Genomic DNA, 7,587 nt, shown 5'->3' with positions numbered 1-7,587 from the left:
TGCCGTCTGCTTAAGATCTGGCCACTTCACAGACAGGAGAGGATAGTTACCTGGCTAAGGTCACACACAGCGACTGAATGGTCAAACTGGGATTTCATTTGAAGCAAGTGATCTTGTTAGTCCTGGGCACCTGCTTGGTGCTGGGTGATAATCACGCCCTGACTTCCCTCTCCCCATTCCTCCCATTTCTGGGAAGGTGTGTCCCCTTCCAGCCAGCACGCCCTGCCCCTCCTGCAGGCACTGCTCTGCTCTGATCTCACCAGGGCCTGCCCCTCTGTGCACAGGTCTTTGGCACTTAGCTCAATTTTCTTCTCTTTCCTGTTTATTTCCCCCTTTACATTTGTATTAATATTATAGAAACATAGTTCTGTTTCTTTCACTCATTCAAAAACCCCCCTCCATTGACCCGGTGTCCCTCCTGAGCTACTACCTATCTCTCTTGTTCCTTTCACTCCACATTCCTTGTTCTTTTTAACCTCCAAAGAGGCCCTCAACTTGCATTGTGTGCCTTACCCCATTAATAATGGACTAGTACTATATAGGCTTAATCGTACATTGTACATAAGTGTTTTGTTGTCCATTAAGGTTCATTCCCCATGCATATAAATGCATGCATGTACATTACGCTAATTACAGTGCATAGTGCATTAAATTACAAGCTTACATAAAATGGATTCAACACATGGATATCATCCAGTACATTAATTCCCTTATTTTACATAGGACATAATATCATGAATTATAATGGCACATTAAGTTACATCAACCCTCAACACACACTTATCACCTCCAATAGGATTTCTTTACTACCAGCCTTTGAGAAACCCACAACCAGCTCAGGAAGTGTCCCTCTTCTCATTCCGGGCCCATAAAACTCTGGGGCTTCTTGGACTTGAAACTATACCTAGCATTTGCTTCTTACTTGAGGGCCACAGACTTAAAACTACTCATTTGTTCTCCCTAAGGCAGACATCTCAATGGACTAAGAACTAATCAGCCCATGATCACACATGACTGTGATGTCACACATTTGGTATTTTTTGATTTTGGGAGATGCTGTGATCCAGTGCGGCCATCAAGGCATTGCCTCAGTCAACTTGATTGAGCTTAAATTGAGAATTCTTTACTCACAGAAAAACCGTAAGGTACTAATTAATGCATGCTCAATGGACATAATAAAAACAAGATACAAACATATACATGTATACATACACCCAATTCTTCTCACCATGTATAATTAACTTTGCAAATCCCCCACCCCCACCTTAAGCTCTAATATCATCTGCATACGTCTTTTATTCTTGGCACCCCCCCAATAAGAAATCTTATATCTAGACTTCAAGCTAAGGCTCATACATGTACTCACATGTTATAATATTAAATCCAATTATAAGTTCATCTAGTTTTAGCCCAACTCTGAATAAAGCATTTTTCATAAATCCAAAAGTCCATTAAAACTTAGGCTTTCTCTGTAGAATCTATTCTAGAGTAAAAAAATAAAAAATTAGGCTTTCTAGGCTAAGATGGTTTTTTTTTCTTACTAAGATTGCCAAAAAAGCCCCCAATACTAACCTAGAGAATTTTCTAGGTATAAGTTGTAGCTTAATCCACTAAAGCAAGGCACTGAAAATAAATGCCTAGTGAGTTCATGTAACTCCATAAACACACAGGTGTGGTCCTGGCCTTCCTTTCTATAATATTGATTTGTATTAAGACTACACATGGCCAGCATCTGAATTCCAGTGACAATGCCCTCTCGCTCAGCAAAACATCAACAGGGGCTGGCATCAAGCACCCTGATTAGTAGTAGCTTATGTCTCGCTCAACTGCACTTCCACAGGAAACAGCAGCGATAAAAGTGAGTGATAAGCGAAAGTTTGGCTAAGCTATACTAGTTTTCCTTAGGGCCGGTAAATATTACGCTAGCCACTACGGTCATACGATTAACCCAAATTAGTAAAACTGGCCATAAACCATATTTGCGTTAAGGATTACACACAAATAGAGCTAAACTTTAAGTCATAAAAAACTATAGTTAAAATAAAAATAAACTACAGAAGTGACTTTAATATGTTCTGAATACACATTAGATAAGACCCAAACTGGGATTAGATACCCCACTATGCTTAGCCGTAAATGTAAATAAGTAAATAAAGTTATTTGCCAGAATGGTCCTATTAGCAACAGCTTGAAACTCAAACGGCTTTATATCCCCTTAGAGGAGCCTGTTCTATAATCAATAAACCCTGATAAACCTCATGATCTGCTGCCATTTTTGTAAACTCTAAAAAGGTCTTTTAACTAAGCACAAGCACTTACATAAAAACATTAGCTCAAGGCATAGTTTATGAGATGGCAAGAAATTAGCTACATTTTCTAATTAAAGAATGTCCAGCTAGGAGTGATGGCTGGGAGTTTGAGGCCAGCCTGGACAAAGTAGCAAGACCATGTCTCTACAAAAAAAAAAAAAAAAATTAAAATTAAAATATTTTAGAACAGCGTTAGCAAGAGTGAGACCCTGTCTCTACTAAAAATAGAAAAATTAGCTGGGCATTGTGGCATGTGCCTATAGTCCCAGCTACTTGGGAGGCTGAGGCAGGAGGATCCATGCCACCCCTGTACTCTATCTAGGGCAACAGAGTGAGACTCTGTCTCGGAAAAAAAAATTAAAATAAAATAAAATATTTTAAAATGGTCAGGCCTGGTGGCTCATGCCTATAATCCCAGTACTTTGGGAGGCTGAGGTGGGAGGATCACTTGAGGCCAGGAGTTCAAGAATACCCAACCCACAATAACCCGTGTGAAACTAAGGGCAAAGGAGGATTTAGTGTTAAATTAAGACTAGACAGCTTAGTTGAATAGGGCCATGAAGCATGCACACACTGCCCATCACCCTCCTCAAATACTTCAATAAACCCAAATTTATAATCAATGCATCCACATCTGAGAGGGAGGTAAGTGTGTACTGGGAAGTGTGCTTGGACAAACCAAAGCGTAGCTTAATTCAAAGCACCCAGCTTACACCCGGAAGATTTCATATTAATCTGACCACTTTGAACCAAAACTAGCCTAAAACTAACACAACTTGACAATTACATACATATTTAAACCAAAACATTTATTCACAGCAAAAAGTATAGGAGACGGAAATGTATTCAGCTGCTATAGAAAAACTACTGTAAGGAAAGATGAAAGAATAAAGTACAAACAAGTCAAAGCTTATTCCTTATGCCTTTTACACGATGAATTAACTGGAACAATTTTACAAAAAGAACTTTAGCTAAAAAGCCCCAAACCAGACAAGCTACTCATGGACAGTTACGAGAACAAACTTGTCTATGTGGCAAAATAATGAGAAGATGGTTGATTCGAGGTAAAAAGCCCATTGAGCCTGGCTATAGCTGGTTATGCAGGGGAGAATTTCAACTTTAAAGAATTTAAAGAAATATTTAATCCCAATGTAAATTTAAATGTTAATCTAAAGAGGGAAAGGTCTTTAGAAATAGGAAACAACCTTTTGTGGCGAGTAAACTATTAAATTCCCATAGTTGGCTTAAAAGTATCCACCAATTAAGAAAGTGTCCAAGCTCAACAATCAAAATATCTTAATTCTAGTGACTATGTAAACCTATATTTTACTGGGTTAATCTATTTATAAATAGAAGAGATACTGTCCATATAAGTAACAAGAAACAATTTTCTCTTTGCGTAGACTTGTATCAGATTAAATGGCCACTGATAGTTACCAACTAAAATTAAACCAATTAATTAATTGACTGTTTAATTAATTGACTGAATTCAACACAGATATTCACTTAAGGAAAGATTAAGCAAAGTAAAAGAATCTGGGCAAATACAAACCCCGCCTGTTTACCAAAAATATTATCTCTAAAATAACTTAGTATTAGAGTAGTATGTGGTTTGCCTAGTCACATATCTTCAGTATCTTGACCATGCAAAGGTAACATAATCATTTGTTCCCTAAATAGGGACGTGTATGAACAGCCACAAGATGGTTTAACTGTCTCTTACTTTCTCAATCAGTGAAACTGACCCTCCCATCCCTGTGAAGAGGCAGGGATATCAAAATAAGACAAGGAGACTCTAAGGAGCGTAAGTTAATTAGTCCACATTAAGCAACTTAAACTTAACTATTCAAAGGAATAACACTTAATCTACTGGACTAAAAATTTCCATTGGGGTGACCTCAGAGCACAATACAACCTCCAGATGATTAAACCCTTGATTAAACTAATCAAAGTAACATAATCATTCTTTTGACCCAAGCAATTTGATCAACAGAATAAGTTAGCCTAAGGATAACTCTATTTTAGAATTTGTATTGACAATAGGGTTTACAATCCCAAAAGTTGGATCAGGATATCCCAATGGTATAAATACTATTAATGATTCATTAGTTGTTCAACAACTAAAGTCCCACATGGCCTCTGTTCAGAACAGAGCAATCCAGGTCAGTTTCTATCTCATCAATACGATCCCAGTACAAAAGGACAAGAGAAATAGAGCCCACTTCCAAAAGCACCTTCAATTTTACTAGATGATATAATCTCAATCCAACATATTATTACACACTCGGTTCCAAAACGGGGCTTGTTAAGATGGCAGAGCCCAATAATTGTGTAAAACTTAAAACTTTAGCTTTGGAGGCTCAATTTCTCTTCTTAACAGCATGTTTACAGTTACTCTCTACTTATTTTCCCCTTCTATCCTTGCAATAGCATCCCTAATGTTAGCTGAATGAAAAGTATTAGGTTACATACAGTTTCACAAAGGACCTAATATCGTAGGCTGCCATGGCCTTCTTGAACCCTTCCCTGATGTGATGTGACCACTCACACCTTCCGTACTATCATCATATACCATTGCCCTTACCCTGGGCTTTGTACATGTGAATTCTACTGTTGATGTTGTATCCACTAATTAACACGAACATAGGGATGTTATGCATTTTAGCCACATAGAGCCTAACTATGTATGCTTTGATCAGGATGAGCATCAAATTGATAATATGCATTAATTGGTACACTAAAAGCAGTAGCACAAACGATTTCATATGAAGTTATCCTGGCCATTCTCCTACTATCAGTTCTCTTAATAAACAAATCATTTACATTAGCAACTTCAATTACTACCCAAGAATACATATGACTAATTTTTCCATCATGATCCTTAGCCATAATATGATTTATTTCAACATTAGCAGAAACTAATCAAGCCTAATTCAAATTGACAGAAGGTGAGTCAGAATTTATATCAGCCTTTAACGCTGAGTACACTGCAGGACGATTTGCCCTATGTTTCAAAGCAGAGAACAACATAATTGTAATAAATGCCCTAACCACTATTCTTCTGCTAGGAGCACACCATGATATTCAGATACCAGAAATTTACACAATCAACTTCATCAGTAAAGAAAGCTGCTCCTATCAGGTGCGGTGATAGCTTGCCAGCAGTCCCAGCTACTTGGGAGGCTGAGGCAGGAGGGTGGCTTGAGTTCAGGAGTTCCGGGTGTAGTGTGTTATGCCGATCAGGTGTCCACACTAAGTTCAGCATCAGTATGGTCTCCTCTTGGGAGCAGGGGACCACCAGGTTGCCTAAGGAGGGGTGAACCGGCCCAGGTTGGAAACAGAGCAGGCCAAAATTCCCGCACTGATCAGCAGTGGGGTCGGGGCTGTGAATAGCCCCCGCACTCCAGCCCCGGCCACACAGCGAGACCTCTATTTCTATAACAGTAAATCAATAAAAACAAAGAAAAAAGAAAAAATGCTTTTCCTATCTTATTCTTATGAATAAGGATCATACCCACTCATGATTCTGATATGATCCACTCATGCTCCTAATATGAAGTTTCTTTACCACTCTTTACCACCTTATGCTCATGACACATCCATACCTATTTTACGATCACATATTCCATCAGAAACATAATGTTTCTGATAAAAGAGTTACTTTGAGAGTAAATGATAGAAGGTTAAGCCCTCTTATTTCTAGAATTATAAGAATTGAACCTACTCTTAAGAATTTAAAAAAATCTCTGCACTACCTAATTCACCATTTTCTATAGTAAGGTCAGCTAAAAAAAACTGTCAGGCCCATACCGCAAAAATATTGGTTTATATTCTTCCCATACTAATTAGTTCCCTAAATTTTCCACCATTCTACCTACCCTCTTCATAGGAAACATAATCACCATATTTATCTCACACTGACTAATAATCTGAATGGGGTTAGAAATAAATGTATTAGCCCTTATGCCCATTTTGATTAAAAAAGCAAATCCATGATCCACAGAAATATTAATAGCTCACAAATATTCTTAACACAAGCAACCACACCTATACTCCTAATAATAGCCATCATCATTAACATATCAGACTCTGGGCAATGAACAATCATAAAAATGCCCAGCTAAACAGCATCCCTTGTAGTTATCATAGCACTGATTACAGAACTTGGACTCTTCCCCAGTCCATTTCTGAATCCCAGAAGTAACACAAAGAATTTCACTTATATCAGGGAAGATCCTATCGACATGATGAAAACTGGGACCAAGTTTAATTATATTTCTGGTATCATCATCAATTTATCTAAATATAATATAAATAAACACCATATTATCTATTCTAATAAGAGGATGAGGAGGGCTTAATCAAACACAGCTATGAAATGCCCTAGTCATCAATTGCACATGTAGGCTAAATAATAGCTATCCTCATTTGTAATCTCCCCACAATAATCTTAAATTTACTAATTTATATCATTCTGGCAATTACCATATTTATAATATTTAGTTTAAAAATAAATACCACAACACTATCACTATCACACACATGAAATAAATTACCACTAATAACTTCTACAATCTTTATAACCCTATTATTCTTAGGAGACTTACCCTTACTTACAGGATTTCTATCCAAATGAATTATCATTCAATAATTTTTTTAAAAAGCAGCATTATTGTGCCAACATTTATAGGTAGTATAGTATTATTCAACTTATATTTTTATATATGATTAATCTACATCATTAACTATATTTCTAACAACTAATGACACAAAAACAAAATGACAAATTGAAAATATAAAACAAACATCCTTTTTCTACCATTGCTTGGTGTACTGTCAACGTTTTCCCTCCCACTTTCATCAATATTCTCAACATTGGACTAGGAATTTAAATTATAATAATAGATAGACCAAGAACCTTTAAAGCCCTAAGCTAGTACCCTATTCTTTTCTTTTCTTTTTTGGAGACAGGGTCTCATTCTGTCACCCAGGCTGGAGTAGTGTCATCACAGTTACTGTAACCTCAAACTCCTGGGCCCAAGCAATCCTCCTGCCTCAGCCTCCCGAGTAGCTGGGACTACAGGCAAGCGCCACCGTGTCTGACTAATTTTTCTATCTTTTTGCAGATGGGGTCTTGCTCTTGCCCAGGCTAAGTACCCTATTCTTTTATTATTATTATTATTATTTTTTGAGACAGAGTCTCACTCTGTTGCCCAGGCTAGAGTGCCATGGCATCAGTCTAGCTCACAGCAACCCCAAACTCCTGGGCTCAAGCAAT

The 7,587-nt window shown here is 37.5% G+C and overlaps 1 pseudogene; it reads left to right on the top strand.

Moving 5' to 3' along the window:
* The first annotated feature begins 4,646 nt into the window (after positions 1-4,646).
* LOC109731104 (NADH-ubiquinone oxidoreductase chain 1-like) lies at positions 4,647-7,301 on the top strand (annotated as a pseudogene).
* Positions 7,302-7,587: the final 286 nt, after the last annotated feature.

Source organism: Microcebus murinus, chromosome 7 (assembly GCF_040939455.1).
Source record: "Microcebus murinus isolate Inina chromosome 7, M.murinus_Inina_mat1.0, whole genome shotgun sequence".
In the NCBI taxonomy this organism is placed as follows: Eukaryota; Metazoa; Chordata; class Mammalia; order Primates; family Cheirogaleidae; genus Microcebus; species Microcebus murinus.
This window is presented reverse-complemented; position numbering and strand designations above follow the sequence as displayed.